The 18,743-nt window shown below is 39.5% G+C and overlaps 1 pseudogene; it reads right to left on the minus strand.

Moving 5' to 3' along the window:
• Positions 1-5,029: 5,029 nt before the first annotated feature.
• Positions 5,030-5,839, minus strand: LOC149138094 (UDP-glucuronic acid decarboxylase 2 pseudogene; annotated as a pseudogene).
• Between the last annotated feature and the right edge of the window lie 12,904 nt (positions 5,840-18,743).

The following is an 18,743-nucleotide window of genomic DNA, read 5'->3' on the forward strand; positions in this document are numbered from 1 at the left end:
CTATGATGGCCTTGATGAAGAGGAGAAGCAAATATTCCTAGACGTGGCTTGTTTATTTGTAAGATAAGAGAGGGATACAGTCATAAGAATCTGGGATGATCTGGGTGGGAAGGAGAGCTTGGTTTTCTGAACTTACAAAACAAGTGCCTTATGGAGGTAGACAAGTATAATCGAATAACAATGCACGATCATCTACGAGATCTGGGCAGAGATCTCGCGGAGAAAGAACCTCCACATAGTCAGCTTCTTCTTTGGCGCCCAACTTACAACCTTCTTAATCTGTCTGAGAGATCACATGTATGTATTTTGAAGTTTTAGATCAGCTCTCGAAATGGTGTTGTGCTGTGAAGTTTTGAATTCTGAATAAATATGATTGTGTTATGATGATTGAGTTCTGAATTGTTAAAATAATTTGCATAAGTATTAATCATTTTTTTCGGTATGAGGAATTAATATGGTTCGCCAATGGCCTCCGCGATTGTTTGAAAAGCTTGCGGAAAATATGAGCAGTGTGCAGCTGGTTAGTGGTGAAGGTGATTCTGTGCAAAGCATATTCGGCGCTGCGCAAATGCCGCAACTAATATGGCTACGCTGGGATAAATGTCCGTACCCCTACACCCATACTGCGCGTTGTCTCATGCCATATTAATTGTATTCTGGGCCGGAGCAATGAACCTATTCGAAGTGGCTCATTTCGTACCGGAAAAACCTATGTATGAACAAGGATTGATTCTGCTTCCCCATCTAGCTACTCTAGGATGGGGAGTCGGTCCTGGTGGGGAAATCGTGGACACTTTTCCATATTTTGTATCTGGGGTACTTCACTTAATTTCTTCTGCGGTTTTAGGTTTTGGTGGTATTTATCATGCACTCATAGGACCCGAAACTTTAGAAGAATCTTTTCCATTCTTTGGCTATGTATGGAAAGATAGAAACAAAATGACCACAATTTTGGGTATTCACCTAATCTTGCTAGGTGTTGGTGCTTTTCTTCCAGTGCTAAAAGCTTTGTATTTTGGAGGTGTATATGATACTTGGGCTCCCGGCGGTGGAGATGTAAGAAAAATTACGAACCCGACACTTAACCCAAGTGCTATATTTGGTTATTTACTGAAATCTCCTTTCGGAGGAGAAGGATGGATCGTTAGCGTGGACAATCTAGAAGATGTAATTGGAGGACATGTATGGTTAGGTTCCATTTGTATCTTCGGTGGTATCTGGCATATCTTAACCAAACCTTTTGCATGGGCTCGCCGTGCATTCGTATGGTCCGGAGAAGCTTATTTGTCCTATAGTTTAGCGGCTCTATCCCTCTTTGGTTTTATTGCTTGTTGTTTTGTTTGGTTCAACAATACCGTATTGCTGGGATAAATGTCCGTACCCCTCCCTACCTTTATGGATTCCACTGGAGAATTTAAGAGTTTTACAAATAGAAGGGGATGAATTCAAAAGGATCTGGACACACGAATCCCAAGTAATCATGTAATTTTGTATGTTTTTCCTTTTATCATTATTGTAAAAAATTTCTTGCTCTAGAACAGTATACAGAAGCAGACGTCCAGCGTCAAACATACATTGAAAATGTGAATAATGCAGGTACCTGTGCAAATTAGGGAGTTGCATATTGATTCTCTGGTTTCCAATATTGCAAAGTCCATGGATGTTGAAGCATCTTGAAAAATTAGTTCTGCGCAATGGAAAAGAAGATACTACTGGTCTGAAAACTTTGCCTGAGGAATTTGGTGATCTGTAGTCCTTAAAACACTTGGAGTTAACTGGTTTCTCAATGATTGAGTGGCTACCAAATTCATTCCGCAACTTAGTGAACCTCCAAACCATTGACCTGTCCTCACTTGGAGTTAACTGGTTTCTCAATGATTGAGTGGCTACCAAATTCCTTCGGCAACTTAGTGAACCTCCAAACCATTGACCTGTCCTGCTGCTCCCATCTGGGGATGCTTCCAGATTCTTTTGGCAACTTAGTGAATCTTCAAACCATTAGACTGCTTCAATGCCCCCATCTGTAGAGGCTCCCAGATTCCTTCAGCAACTTAGAGAACCTCCAAACCCTTGACCTGTCTAGCTGCTACCATTTGCAGAGGCTCCCAGATTCCTTCAGAAACTTAGTGAACCTCCAAACCATTAACTTATTTGGATGCTCTCAAATACAGATGCTCCCAGATTCTTTCTGCAACTTAACAAACCTCCAAACCATTAACTTCTTCCAATGCTCCCAGATATCTTCTGTAACTTAGCGAACCTCCAAACCATTAATTTGTGGGGGTGCTCCCAACTACAAATGCTGCCAGATTCTTTCTGCAACTTAGCCAACCTCCAAACCATTCACCTGTCCCGCTGTTTCCATCTGCGCTGCTTCCATTTGCAGATGCTCCAAAATTCCTTCGGCAACTTAACCAACCTCCAAACCATTCACCTCTCCACCTGCTCCCAATTGCAGATGCTCCTAGATTCTTTCCGCAACTTAGCCAACCTCCAAACCATTGACTTGTCCAGCTGCTCCCACCTGCAGAGGCTCCCAAACTCCTTCGGCAACTTAGCGAACCTCCAAACCATTAAACTGTCCAGCTGCTCCTGTTTGCGGATGCTCCCAGACTCCTTCGGCAACTTAGCGAACCTCCAAACCATTGGCCTGTCCTACTGTTCCCATCTGCAGATGCTCCCAGACTCCTTCTGCAGCTTAGCGAACCTCCTACGAGTTAACCTCTTTGGCTGCTACCGTCTACAAATGCTCCCAGACTCCTTTGGTAACTTAGCGAACCTTCAAACCGTTGTCCTGTCCCGCTGCTCCCATTTGCAGATGCTCCCAAATTCCTTAGGTAACCTAGCAAACCTCCGAACCACTAACTTGTCCGGCTGCTCCCAGATAAAAATCAGACTTGAATTGAAAAAGAAGGAGTTACAGCTCACAGGTGAGTACCGCACCTGGAGACTGCACTCAAACAAAGAGAACTCTCTCCGTACACTCTACTTACGTCAAATGAGCAATTACATCATTAAGTACATTACTAGAACTCAGGAAGTTGCAACCAAACTCCTAAACTCTAGGAACAAATCCTAAACTAAGGAGATACGTTACAACTTGTGTAACCATTTCTCCATTAATACAAAATAATATTAATTATTTTCAACTCCCCCCCTTAATGGAGAAAGGATTATCTTGAACTCCTAGCATCCCTCTAAACAATTCAAACTTTACACGCCCAAGAGGCTTAGTAAAAATATCAGCCATGTTATCACAAGTTTTACAATATTCAACACATATCTCTTTTGACTATTGTTTCTCTCGAACAAAATGAACCTGAGTATCGATATGCTTGGTATTTTTATGAAAGACTGGATTGTATGCAAGCTTGATGGTACTCTGGTTGTCAGTTTTGATAATAGTTGATTCTTTCTGCTCTTCTCCTGCATCGTTGAGAAGTCTTCTCAACCAGATAGCTTCACATGTGGCTGCACACAATGCTTGGTACTCAGCTTCACATGAAGATAGAGCTACAGTGTGCTGCTTTTTGCTGCTCCATGCTATGACCCTGGATCCAATGCTGAATGCGTAACCTGTGATAGATCTTTGATCATCCAAGTTACCTGCCCAATCGGAATCTGAAAAACCTGCTAGAATAACATCAGAAGTGTCAGTGTACAAAATGCCATAATTACTAGTACCACTAAGATACCTCAACACACTTTTTGCTGCGACCCAGTGACTTTCGAGTGGTTTTGACATGAACTGGCTCAACACACTAACAGAATATTCCAAATCTGGTCTAGTTGTAGTCAGATATATCAAACTGCCAACTAGTTGTCTATACATGGTAACATCCACCTCTTTAGTACCATCGTCACTGCTCAACTTTAAGTTCTGCTGTAATGGTGTTGCTGGTAATCTGCACTGCTCCATTTTGAACCTTTCCAGCGAGCTTCTAGCATACTTCCCTTGAGTAAGAAAAGTTTGTCCAGAGTCTTTCCATACCTCCAATCCCAAGAAATAATGAAGGTTTTTGAGATCTTTCATCTCAAACACTTGTGACATCTGTTGTTTGAATTATTTGATCAGATTGTTAGCATTCCCTGTTATGATCATATCATCTACATACAAAGAAATCAAAATAATTTGCCTCTGTTTTTTAAACTTGGTATATAGATTTGGATCATTCAAGCTCCTATGAAAGCCATGCTGTACAAAAAATGAGTCAATTTTCTCATACCACGACCTAGGTGCCTGTTTTAAACCATAAAGTGCCTTTTTCAATTTACACACAAGATGTTCCTGCCCTTTTTTCACAAAACCTTCAGGCTGTACTAAATAAATTTCTTCCTTCAAGTCACCATTCAGAAATGCATACTTAACATCTAGTTGGTGTAGCTGCCATTTGTGTTTTGTTGCTAAGGAAATTAGCATTCTAATGGTGTTTAATTTGGCTAAAGGAGCAAAGGTGTCATCAAAATCTATTCCCTCTTTCTGTGAGTAACCCTTTGCTAGCAGTCTAGCTTTAAGTTTCTCTATACTCCCATCTGCATTTATTTTTGTTTTATACAGCCATTTTCTTCCTGTGGGGGTTTTACCTTTAGGCAATTCAACCAAATCCCAAGTATGGTTTCTGTTTATTGATTCTATTTCCTCATACATTGTAGCCTTCCATGCATCAGATTTACTTGATTCCTCATAATTTGTAGGTTCTACAATGTTTAAAATCTTTGACATTAATGCATAGTCTTTCAATTTAGAAGATAATCGAGTCTTCCTACCTGATCTCCTTGGTAGGGGACTTACCTCAATTCTGTCTATTTCAGCGTTTTCTGGGCTTGCATTATTGATTACATTTACAGCTACTTCTTCTTGTTTCTGCTCCTGCTCTTCATCTTCCTCACTGTTTTCTTCCATTAGCAATGGAATGTGCCAATCAATGTTAGAGTCATCCTTTCCTTCTTCAACCTATTCTAGTTCTAACGTTGTAAATTCCCCAGGATTCCCAAGATTGAAAGGACCAACATGTTTGCCCTCCATAAGTCACATAAGGCCTTCAACCAGATCAGAAACGAACTGGAAGCTCAGTGTCTGTTTCCCATTTCCATAGACTGTCAAAGGCTCCTTGCGCAAAGCCTGAGCAAAAAAATTACTTGCAACCTGACCATCATCCTGGCACATTCGCGGACCGTATGTATTGAAAATTCGAGCAATCCGAACCTCAACATTTGCTCCAACATGCTTGGCAAGTCTGGATATGTTCAAGATTCCCACATCATTAGTTTTGATAGTCTTCACAGGATTGTGTTTGTAATGCATAGGGGAAGCGGGGCAAGCCAAATGGTAGATCTGATCACCCTCCAACAATAAGGGTTCCACAACATCATGCCTTATCCGTTCAAACCTCATATTGCCAAAATGATGCAAAACATTCTCCTTCCTTCCTGTGAAGAAATTGTCGACAACAATAACACTGTCACCTCTTGCCATGAGCCTGTCAAGTAGATGACTGCCAACAAAGCCAGCTCCACCCGTCACGACAACTCGCAGGGACTTTCTCTTCAAACCTAGGAGCACTTTAGCCCCCGAATTCACCATCGAACCTGAATGATACTGAGCAAACCGAGAAACAGGCATCTCATAAACAACCCGATGAGGTTTGTTGGGCACAAACCTTCCATTTTCATTAACATTAGAAGCCAAAAAACCAGGCTGAAGGATAAAGAAATTCAATGCGATGGCGATTCCTATCAAAATAAACAGTAACTGCTGCTCCCTGAGCAAATAATCTACTAGCCTGATAATAGACCACGTCTTTTCTGGCTTAAGAGAGTACTCATCACTATTATTCATATTGGACTGATAAAATTTCTGATCCTCTGATGAATAAGTCTTCAATGAGCCACCACCGGGCAAGTCCGATCTGCTACCACCAACAGATTAGGAACTCCAATGCGCCACCACTGGGCAAATCCAATCTGCCACCACCGAACAGAACAAGAAATCCAATGCGCCACCACCGGGCAAATCTGATTTGCTACCACCGAACAAATCAGGAACTCCAATGCGCCACTACCGGGCAAATCCGATCTTCTAACACCGAACATATCAGGAACTCCAATGCACCACCACCGGGCTAATCTAATCTACTACCACCGAACAGATCAGGAACTCCAATGCACCACCACTGGGCAAATCTGATCTGCTACCACCGAACAGATCAGGAACTCCAATGCGCCACCACCGGGCAAATATGATCTGCTACCACCAAACAGATCAGGAACTCCAATGTGCCACCACCGGGCAAATCCGATCTGCTACCACCGAACAAATCAGAAATTTTAAAGTGCCACCACCGGGCAAAGGCCGATCTGCAAAAAATTGCAGATTTTCTAAAAAGAAAGAGGCTCGCGCTTCTCGACGGCGAAATACCTGCGCGATTAAGGCTTTCTTTTCCGTGCCAATGTCAATTTCTGGTGCGCTGGCACGATTATCACTCTCAAAACAGCGCCAAATGGCACGATTGTTCCTTAATAAACAGTGTCAACCCTTTCTTCCGCTCAAAAATGGCGCGACTGTTCGCGATGAAACCACGCCAACCATATTTTCCGCTCAGGGATGATCAGTCATCTGAGACCTGTGTTCAGGTGTTACTACAGTCCACCTGATTCTACGAATGCTTCTGTACACTCCACTGCCACTACAGTTCTGTAATCAATGATGCATCCTAAAAAAAAGATTAAGGCTATCCCTACTCTGTGCTCTGATACCAAGATAAAAATCAGACTTGAATTGAAAAAGGAGGAGTTACAGCTCACAGGTGAGTACCACACCTGGAGACTACACTCAAACAAAAAGAACTCTCTCTGTACACTCTACTTACATCAAATGAGCAATTACATCATTAAGTACATTACTAGAACTCAGGAAGTTGCAACCAAACTCCTAAACTCTAGGAACAAATCCTAAACTAAGGAGATACGTTACAACTTGTGTAACCATTTCTCCATTAATACAAAATAATATTAATTATTTTCAACTCTCCCATCTGCAAATGCTCCCAGTTTCCTTTAGCAACTTATTAAGGAACCTCCGAAGCCTGAAATTGTTAGATACAAACTTATAAGAATTGCATAGTGCTCTTGAATACTTCAGTAATTTAAAAATTCTGAATTTAGGGAGAAAATCGTTAGAAATACCCTAATTCAGTTTTCCAAGGAGCTTGGAGGAATTGGAGCTCAACTTTTGCTACGGATTCAAATGTTTTCCAGAGTCCATTAAAAGGTTGACTCAGTTGAGAGAGTTGACAATCAAAGAGATGGACACTCTTGAAGTGTTTAAAATAGAGGATTGTCAGCCAAGTGACCCACCATTCATAAAAGATGGAGGGCAAATTGAAACATTTAGCAATTCAAGAGACGCTTCGGATGTATCTTATTCAGAAGATGTTTGCCCTAACCTTCAACATCTCAAAATTGTGGATTGTAATGCTCTGGTGGAGGATGGATTGTTAACCAACATTGATAACTCTGGACTTGAGTGATTGTGGTGCACTGAGGAAAGTAGGAAGGCTTTGTGGTCTCTCGAAACTAAAATCACTAGATATTAGCAGGTGCATGGAATTGGAGGAACTACGAAGTATTGGAACTTTGGTGTCTTTGGAGAACTTGAATGCAAATGGTTGTGTGAAGATGAAGAAAATATGGGGGTTATTGCAGTGTCCACAGCTTTGGAGGCTAAGTGTTAGTCGGTGCGCTAGGTTAGAAGAGGTGGAAGGTTTTGAGCATTGTACGTGGTTGCAGCAGATTGATGTCTCTGGATGTCACAAATTACAGTGTCGGGTGCGAGAACAGTAGGAGATGTCACAGACGATCTGAAGATTTACTTTTCTCAAAGGCAGTCAAAGTTTTCTTAAATTTAATGGCTACCACTTTCACCATCAAAGTGACCTGTGTAGCCTTTGATGAAGGTTGACATAAGGATACTGAAATTCCCTCGCCCTCGGCATTATTAATTCAAATTATATATTTTTTGGCATGTAGCTTTAGTTTGAATTATTCATTTTAAATAACAAAATACAGAATTGTAAATTGATATGGTGGTGAGACCTTTGAGAAGTATTTATTTATTCGTGTGATATATGGTTACAAGAGAACCACGGCTCCTTATTAGAGTGTGAGTGTTCACGTATTTCTTTCTCGCCCATCAAAAGGTCAATTAAAATTAAATGATTATTGTTAAAAGTTTGCATTATAATTTGAGGATGTTTTACATTTTAGTCTGAGGATGTTCTACATTTTAGTCTTTACTGTAATTTGATTACTGGGAAAATAAAAAATAAACTAATTTATTTATTTTATTTTATATATATATATATATATATATATATATATATATATATATATATATATATATATATAGATATATATAATTTTAAAAAAATATTATTATTTAATTTTTAAAAACGGCATTGTAATATACCTATTGTGATTAACCCCACGTAAGGTAATTTTAAATTACCAATCAGTTAATCAAACCTGCGTAAAAGTAATTTTAAATTACATATCAGTTACAACTAATTCTTGGCATTGGTTAAATGGATCAGCGAGCACCCTAACAGGGGAACAAGAAGAAGAAGGTGGATGGAGAATGGTTGATGAACAGGCAGAGAGAAGAATTCCAGGAGAGAGCAGACTGAGAAAGAGGTTAAGTCTGGTAGAGACCAGATAACCTGAGAAAGAGGTTAACTCTGGTAATTTTAAATTACCAATCAGTTAATCAAACCTGCGTAAAAGTAATTTTAAATTACATATCAGTTACAACTAATTCTTGGCATTGGTTAAATGGATCAGCGAGCACCCTAACAGGGGAACAAGAAGAAGAAGGTGGATGGAGAATGGTTGATGAACAGGCAGAGAGAAGAATTCCAGGACAGAGCAGACTGAGAAAGAGGTTAAGTCTGGTAGAGACCAGATAACCTGAGAAAGAGGTTAACTCTGGTAGAGACCAGATAACCCAGCACAGGAGTGCATGTGTCTTGTTGAGGGCTGTAGGCCTGCAAGACTGCTCGGGGGGAGAATCCAGTGTGAAGTGGATCTCAAGGTTGGGAGGATAAGAGCAAATCAGTTGCAGGTGACTTCTGGAAGTAGGAATATCGGTAGCAGGCTACCCAGGTATGTACTTCCTAATCAAGTATAGCATGAAGAACTGAGACTGAAGGTGAATAGACTAATCTGTATTCTTCCATTGATTAATGGTAGTCGTTATTAAAGATTAATGTTGTATCAGTATCTTTGTTCATCTGCAATAAAATAAATCTGGTAGTTGAATATAAACTTCCATGGTAGAACCAGACCCTAAGGGCGGTTGGCGGTAGAGGAAACCGCAGTAGTGTGTTGATTATTAGAAGGAAATAAACCAGTCAGAGACTCGGCTACGGAACCGAGTCGAAATAGGCATTCTGGAATGTCAGACAAACATCTCATCTGAATGAAAGAATAGTCGAGAACCAGCGCAAAAGCCTGCGCTTGTACATAAACCGAAATGTTGAACAGACATGGAAATGTAGTACAACTAAACCAATGTATAAACACAGAAATATGGCATAGCTACAACACTGTGTAAACAAATAGTCACGGCATAAGTGCTGTGTGAACCTAACATTACGCATATATACAGTACCGTATAAACCCTAGCAAGGTTATTAAATAAACTGCTGTGCGAACTGAAGAAATATTACCAGAAACTAATACTGTGTGAACCAAGTATAAAGCATGGAACGATGCTGTAAACGAAAGATTTGTAAAGGAAATGAACACGGTGTAAGCCAGTACGTGATAGCTGAATGCCATCAAGGGTTACCGCATAGATATACAAATCCGAGCTAAATAACCAGTATGTAAATACACAGATTAAACGTATAGAAAGCTATCCTCGGGTTATCAACAGAATAAAATGCAATAACAGAACCCTGAAACATTTGAATGCATATGTGTATATCAGACTCCGGCGAACCGAGCTAAACAAAGTATATATGTATTTCAAACTCCGGCGAGTCCCGGTTACAAGTGATAGTATACGCGGATGAAGGGTTGCCTATGCATTCATTTACCGAATGCAAGACCCCACCCTAAAGGCCGCATTAACCATAAGAAATGAAAGAGGAACATACGAATCGAATGCATGCAAAGACTAAGACGAACTGGTAAGTTATTATAATACTGTAAATAGAAAAGTATGTCCGCCTCATAAACCCTTCTGGGTAGTATTGAACAATAAGCAAAGGAAAACGATTAGACAATAATAGCGTTAAACAGTGAACTGAACCGTCTCATAGCAAACATCGGTGGTTCCAAGCCAGATCCGGCTATTAAACATATGACAAACCCGTGTATGCAGAACAACCTTTCATTTAATCAGAGATAAACTAATAACAGAGTCTTAAAGGTCCTGTAGAGTATTAAGGCACACTCGTAACCGGAATGAGTTAACCACTGTGCCAAAACATTACTATATGAGACCCTACATAGCTCAGACGAAGTTTAACAGAGTATATACAAACTTCAATGCATTTACAGTACGTCCGTAGACCAAAGTTGGTACCAGATATACATCATGTGGACGGCAGGAAAGCCATGACTACCCTAGCTAAACCCTGACTGTCACCGCAGTACAGGTCCCGGCAATAAGGCCGTTTGCAAAAGTAACCAGAAATTTGGAATATAATAACCAACCTGAGACAGGAAGGATAAGGGTCATGAGACACACCCCAGACCAGAGCAAAAACACTTCGAATCTCAACGCAGAAACCACAAGAGGTGATGAGCTTACTTGTGTCATGAAGGTGACAAACCCCTGCGGTGGAAGGAGGCTGCAACCGGTCAATCCACCTGCACATAGAATAATCACCATGAGTAAACCTGAATAGCTGAATACTAAATCACTTCAAGGGTTGAAATGTAAACTGTAAAGAAATACCAGGTGTGGAATGCCAGGGTTGATACCTGAAGGCAGACGATGCAGAAGGGTTGACAAGCCGAGGAGGCTCTCGGTCGAGACGAAGTGAACAAATGAGTTGAAGCGGAGAACCCGGACACCTTATGTATGCCTGTGGAACCCTCGAACTGATCTGAGCCATACGATGAGCTCGAATGATCTCCACCGTCCATCAAAGCGGGAAACCTGGCGCGAAAATCACAGTGAGTCAACCACATGAGTTCACGTGATCCCTTGCCACCTGGTTACGGAGGGGATGAGCTGGAAGGATATCCATCCTCCATCTGGGCAAACAAGTTATGCGTGTTGGGTCAACCAACAAGGCTAACATGACACCAAGGTTGTCATCGTTTATGGCATATGCGCGGGTGTTAATACCAATTCGGTGGGGGTAGGTGTATATTAAAGGGTTATTATACGTGCACAGCGTCTAAACTTAGATTGCAATTACATTATATTCCTTAACAGTTTGAGGGTGGGTTCATGAGTTGACCGCCATAACTATAAAAAAAAAAAAATAATTTTTACTGTCTATATAATGTGTTTAAAAGGATCGTGACAATGTGGTATCAGAGCCAAAGGTTGCAATACTGGTGCCTTTGGGAATTGGTAAGCGGAAAGGATATTGAAGTATGCCATTAGTAGGCATTAACTCGGGTATGAGTTTAATCATTCGCATATTCATTTATGCCGTACACTACTTTTGGCATGACAGGTGTGATTCATGATTATGACTTCTTTGAGAAGTAGTTAATAAGATGTGGCATAACTACGTTCATAACGTTGGATTTCTGATGAGGATAAAAGACAATGAAACTTTTGTTGCACCTAAGAACAATATTGAGTACTCATTACAATCATGAACAATATTGAACACTCAGGGAGAAAAGTGACAATCAACTACCAACTTTTACCTTGCAAATATGGTAATAACAATGATACATTCGTTAAACAAAATTGAAGTTACCATGAACAAAACTTAATGAGTCATGCATGAATATAAATTATGGGGAACATCCTTGCATAGGATGACAAATTGTTTTAAAAAAAAGACATTAGAAGAACCCCCTTAGACATTGAAAACATGCAATGAGTCAAGCAGCGAGACTTGATTGTCATAACTAACTTTTGATTCAGTCTTGTCATGGGTGCATGAAGACGATTGGTAGTTGGGATTGGTTAGTGTTGTATGACTAACCCATCAAACTTATATGCATTAATTGAATTGGACTAAGATGGTTACAATTCGTAAACTAGTGAAGGTTGATTGATGTCACATGCATGGAATGTGTGTGCTATAGTTCCAGTTGTTTATGAGAAGAGTTCTTAATTTTATTCACCATGAGCATGCATGATGAATAGTATATTCTTATGTCTTAATAGATCTAATGACGATTTCCTTCTAATTAATTGAAATCCATTAGCATGGTACGTGCTGATGTTAATTATTACTTGTTGGGAGATAAAAACCATTGGAGCCTCGATTAAATAATGGTTGAATTTATCTTTACTATGGGAATGATGGATTTCTTATGCATGTTGCATACCAGTGTGAAGTTAAGGGTAGAGGCATGTTCAGTGGGTATTTCTAGGACCCATTCATGGTATAATTACATGTGATAATTATTCATAAATAGACTACCTGTGTTAATACAGTTGTCAGTAAACTCTAATTACCTTCCCCCAACCATAGATGCTTCCAAAGGAAAAGGAAGCAAGGAGAAGGAAGAAGACCGTGTTGTAGGGACAGACGGAGATGGGAAAAAGAAATCGCTAAGTCTGGTGATGACCAGATAAAGCAAGCTTTGAGTGTTAGAATCTCGCGGAAGACTCTAAGTCTTGGGATGACTAGATAAGCGCTCGATGTGCATGTGAGTATTCCTTTGACCAACTATAGAGTATTGATGTTAATGATTTTCATAATGTCTCCTTGAACTCATTATTCTGAAATGGTCACATAGTAGTGTTATGATAGTTGTTGCATATAGCACCAAATGGTAGCTCTGGTGCATGTGTGACACTTAGGAGATTATGCTTCTAATTGCATAAGTAGAGCAATTGCTTCCGGTAGGGGTGGTTTAACTTGTTAGTTATGCATTTTGATCCAAGGATAAGATAAGTGTCTTGTTCACTTACTTGAAGAACACGTATGAATGTTTTATATGCTTTCTTAGTAGAGAAAGTATTTGAATGCATGCAATAAAAGAATGGTTCTTTTATAGATTTTCTTGGTAAAGAAAATGTGTTAAGGCATGCAGTTAAGGATTGATTATCTTGTATGTTTTCTTGGTAAAGAAAATAGGTAGTTCCTATTAGAAAGACTCCACGTGAGTCTTGTGTGTGAAATGCTTGTCTCTGGTCTATAAAATCCTTGTTAAATATAGCCAAGTATCTTCTTGAGAAAGAGGATGAGGTATATAAATGTCCTGAGAACATAGCATGGAAGGTGGCCAAGTTTGCTTGAATTAAAATATGTATCTTTATTTGATAAAAGCTTCTTGAAATATATATATATATATATATATATATATATATATATATATATATATATATGCTAATTGCATTACGATTCTAGTTAGTCTCTAAGTTCTAGTGAAATGATTATGCATTACATGCATGATAAAAGATAACTAAGGATGTGCTTCTAGGCATATAGATATTTATCCCTAGTTTCTTGAGGAAACGGTATATTACATATATACACAAATATAGTCTCATTCTAAGAGTATGCATACTTCATGTATGAAGATAAAGGATTTTATGAGAGTTCTTGAAAATGGAAATAGAGGTTCTTTCCTTTAAAGACACATTAGAATAGTGTTCATACAAGAACCAAAATCCTTACTTGTTTCATGAAAAGAACTATGTGCATTAAAGTAAAGTAATTGTGTTAGGAGAACACATGTTGCATAGTGGTAGTTATTTTGACTTTGGAATTATGAGACTGTGCGTACTTAGAGACTGTGGTCATGATAGCTTCCTTGAAAATAATAATCTCTTGGAGAGATTGTCTTGTTGGAAGAGCTGTGTCGATTGCTTGATTTGATGCATAAAGGATAAGTAAACCTTGTTTTTGTATCTTGGTTTTTATGCCGAAAGATAGACATCTTTAATAATTCTTGAAAGGGAATCTTGAGAAATCCTCACATCGGAAGATAGAGAAATGAGGATTAAAATGACTTCCTTAAGAAAGAGGTATGTGGTTTATTGTAAGAAATGCTGGTAGTATTCTAGTGAAAGGAATATGGGTTGCATACATTAAAGGAAGGCTTATATGATAAGCAATGGTATGCACAAACATTAGTCATTATGATATAGAGTTATGATCTTTGTATATTAGAGATATTATGTTTAATTACATTAACAATGCATGACCCAAGCTAGCCATAGTAAACGTGAGATAATACTCCATTAATGATGATTTGAATTGGAGCAGCAGACTATGGCAAAATTGGGAATGCTGAGAGTATTAACTCAACTGTTGTTGACATTTATACATTAATGAGTATTTACATATGCTCTTATACATGACAATATTGTATGCATGAGAATTCTTGGAAATTGAATAGGTAATGACTGATGCATACTTATAATTACCGTTGCTGATGGGATTAAGTAGTGGTAGCTTAATGGCAACAAGAAAACTCATCACATAAATTGCTGCAATGTGAAATGCAATTATAAATGAGAAAGAATGATGTTATATGATATGCATGAATTATGCTATTTGGAAAATTTGCATGCATACAATGTGTATGATGGATATGTTTCCCATCAATCTTGATGTTGTGGACCCATGTTGGGGGTTAAGTGTAAATGCATGGTATACATGCATGTTTGTTATGCTAATGATAATGTTCATATGGTTCATTGTGTAAATTACTTTGAGAAAGAGTAATAAAAGAGAAATTTAACATGCCAGACAGTTGCAGATAGTTGGGTTGATGACAGTTACCTGCCTGGAGGGTTGATGGTACTTGTCTGCCCGGATTGTGAAAGGCTTGAATGCCTTGGGTTGATGACAGTTACCTGCCCGGAGGGTTGATGGTACTTGTCTGCCCGGATTGTGAAAGGCTTGAATGCCTTGGGTTGATGACAGTTACCTGCCCGGAGGGGTTGATGGTACTTGTCTGCCCGGATTGTGAAAGGCTGGAATGCCTTGGGTTGATGGCAGCTACCTGCCCAGAGGGGTTGATGGTACTTGTCTGCCCGGATTGTGAAAGGCTGGAATGCCTTGGGTTGATGGCAGCTACCTGCCCAGAGGGGTTGATGGTACTTGTCTGCCCAGATGTACTCTTCCTGGAATTCTTCAGCTGGTTGGCCAGTGGAATTCCATGTTAGACCTGGTAAGGTCTCTATCAAAGAAACTGTCTGGATGTGAAAATGACTCGATTTGGTTGTGAGAACCAGTTCCCATGGGTTGGGAATTCCTTAGTCCAGTGTGAACTCATGGCTAAAGGAATTAACTAATCAGCTATATGTTATGTTAAAAATGAATTTTACATATAGTTGTGTAAAATATGTTATGCACATTTAATAAGAGATGAGCTTAGTGCTCGATAAAGAATAAATGGAAATTTTAATTCCTTTATTGTGTTAATAATGTTGTGAATATCTTAGTGGGAGCTAAGACAATTCTTGCTTGATGAAATGATTGATTGTTTGATGATTAGAGAGCTAGGTGCTCTTTTGGTACTTCTTGAAGTACTTTACGGATGTCTTTAGTAAGAATTCGTTCAGTGTGCACATGAGCAGTGATTTATCATTTGATGATTAGCATTAGTGCTCTTTAAGTACTTGTAAAAGTACTGTGATTTAGAAAGCATCTAACATTGCACAATTGATTGCTAGTCAAAGTGTCTCATTTGACTCAAAATATAGTGACTAATGTGGTTGAATTTGTTATTCATATATTGCAGGAACTACTTACCATGGAAGGTTGAAGAATTGTCCAACCTCTATTAACAGGCTTACATGAAAGTATTCATGATTTTCAAGCATAAGATGGTAAGTTATGGTAAGTTGACACAGAGAATTGTTTATTATGAATAAACAAGGGCCAGGTGGTGGCGAGTAGAAGTTGCATATTTTTGCAATTACAAATGATTATGACTATTGATGCTTATAACTAATGATATTTCTTATGACTATATCATTACTATTTTGTTTGTCGTCCTTTCTTGGAATGAAATCGTTGATTTCAAAGAGAAAGGATCACATTTGTGTGGATTAGATAGTAATACCACGAGTAAAATATCAAGTTCCGACGAAAGATGAACACCGAGGACGGTGTTCCTATTAAGGGGGGGAGTATGTAATATACCTATTGTGATTAACCCCACGTAAGGTAATTTTAAATTACCAATCAGTTAATCAAACCTGCGTAAAAGTAATTTTAAATTACATATCAGTTACAACTAATTCTTGGCATTGGTTAAATGGATCAGCGAGCACCCTAATAGGGGAACAAGAAGAAGAAGGTGGATGGAGAATGGTTGATGAACAGGCAGAGAGAAGAATTCCAGTAGAGAGCAGACTGAGAAAGAGGTTAAGTCTGGTAGAGACCAGATAACCTGAGAAAGAGGTTAAGTCTGGTAGAGACTAGATAACCCAGCATAGGAGTGCATGTGTCTTGTTGAGGGCTGTAGGCCTGCAAGACTGCTCGGGGGGAGAATCCAGTGTGAAGTGGATCTCAAGGTTGGGAGGATAAGAGCAAATCAGTTGCAGGTGACTTCTGGAAGTAGGAATATCGGTAGCAGGCTACCCAGGTATGTACTTCCTAATCAAGTATAGCATGAAGAACTGAGACTGAAGGTGAATAGACTAATCTGTATTCTTCCATTGATTAATGGTAGTCGTTATTAAAGGTTAATGTTGTATCAGTATCTTTGTTCATCTGCAATAAAATAAATCTGGTAGTTGAATATAAACTTCCATGGTAGAACCAGACCCTAAGGGCGGTTGGCGGTAGAGGAAACCACAGTAGTGTGTTGATTATTAGAAGGAAATAAACCAGTCAGAGACTCGGCTACGGAACCGAGTCGAAATAGGCATTCTGGAATGTCAGACAAACATCTCATCTGAATGAAAGAATAGACGAGAACCAGCGCAAAAGCCTGCGCTTGTACATAAACCGAAATGTTGAACAGACATGGAAATGTAGTACAACTAAACCAATGTATAAACACATAAATATGGCATAGCTACAACACTGTGTAAACAAATAGTCACGGCATAAGTGCTGTGTGAACCTAACATTACGCATATATACAGTACCGTATAAACCCTAGCAAGGTTATTAAATAAACTGCTGTGCGAACTGAAGAAATAGTACCAGAAACTAATACTGTGTGAACCAAGTATAAAGCATGGAACGATGCTGTAAACGAAAGATTTGTAAAGGAAATGAACACGGTGTAAGCCAGTACGTGATAGCTGAATGCCATCAAGGGTTACCGCATAGATATACAAATCCGAGCTAAATAACCAGTATGTAAATATACATATTAAACGTATAGAAAGCTATCCTCGGGTTATCAACAGAATAAAATGCAATAACAGAACCCTGAAACATTTGAATGCATATGTGTAAATCAGACTCCGGCGAACCGAGCTAAACAAAGTATATATGTATTTCAAACTCCGGCGAGTCCCGGTTACAAGTGATAGTATACGCGGATGAAGGGTTGCCTATGCATTCATTTACCGAATGCAAGACCCCACCCTAAAGGCCGCATTAACCATAAGAAATGAAAGAGGAACATACGAATCGAATGCATGCAAAGACTAAGACGAACTGGTAAGTTAATATAATACTGTAAATAGAAAAGTATGTCCGCCTCATAAACCCTTCTAGGTAGTATTGAACAATAAGCAAAGGAAAACGATTAGACAATAATAGCGTTAAACAGTGAACTGAACCGTCTCATAGCAACATCGGTGGTTCCAAGCCAGATCCGGCTATTAAACATATGACAAACCCGTGTATGCAGAACAACCTTTCATTTAATCAGAGATAAACTAATAACAGAGTCTTAAAGGTCCTGTAGAGTATTAAGGCACTCTCGTAACCAGAATGAGTTAACCACTGTGCCAAAACATTACTATATGAGACCCTACATAGCTCAGACGAAGTTTAACAGAGTATATACAAACTTCAATGCATTTACAGTATGTCCGTAGACCAAAGTTGGTACCAGATATACATCATGTGGACGGCATGAAAGCCATGACTACCCTAGCTAAACCCTGACTGTCACCGCAGTACAGGTCCCGGCAAAGAAGGCCGTTTGCAAAAGTAACCAGAAATTTGGAATATAATAACCAACCTGAGACAGGAAGGATAAGGGTCATGAGACACACCCCAGACCAGAGCAAAAACACTTCGAATCTCAACGCAGAAACCACAAGAGGTGATGAGCTTACTTGTGTCATGAAGGTGACAAACCCCTGCGGCGGAAGGAGGCTGCAACCGGTCAATCCACCTGCACATAGAATAATCACCATGAGTAAACCTGAATAGCCGAATACTAAATCACTTCAAGGGTTGAAATGTAAACTGTAAAGAAATACCAGGTGTGGAATGCCAGGGTTTGATACCTGAAGGCAGACGATGCAGAAGGGTTGACAAGCCGAGGAGGCTCTCGGTCGAGACGAAGTGAACAAATGAGTTGAACCGGAGAACCCAGACACCTTATGTATGCCTGTGGAACCCTTGAACTGATCTGAGCCATACGATGAGCTCGAATGATCTCCACCGTCC

The sequence above is a fragment of the Pinus tabuliformis genome, chromosome X (genome assembly GCF_031772625.1).
Source record: "Pinus tabuliformis cultivar Carrire ecotype Pingquan chromosome X, CPIR1, whole genome shotgun sequence".
Classification (NCBI taxonomy): Eukaryota; Viridiplantae; Streptophyta; class Pinopsida; order Pinales; family Pinaceae; genus Pinus; species Pinus tabuliformis.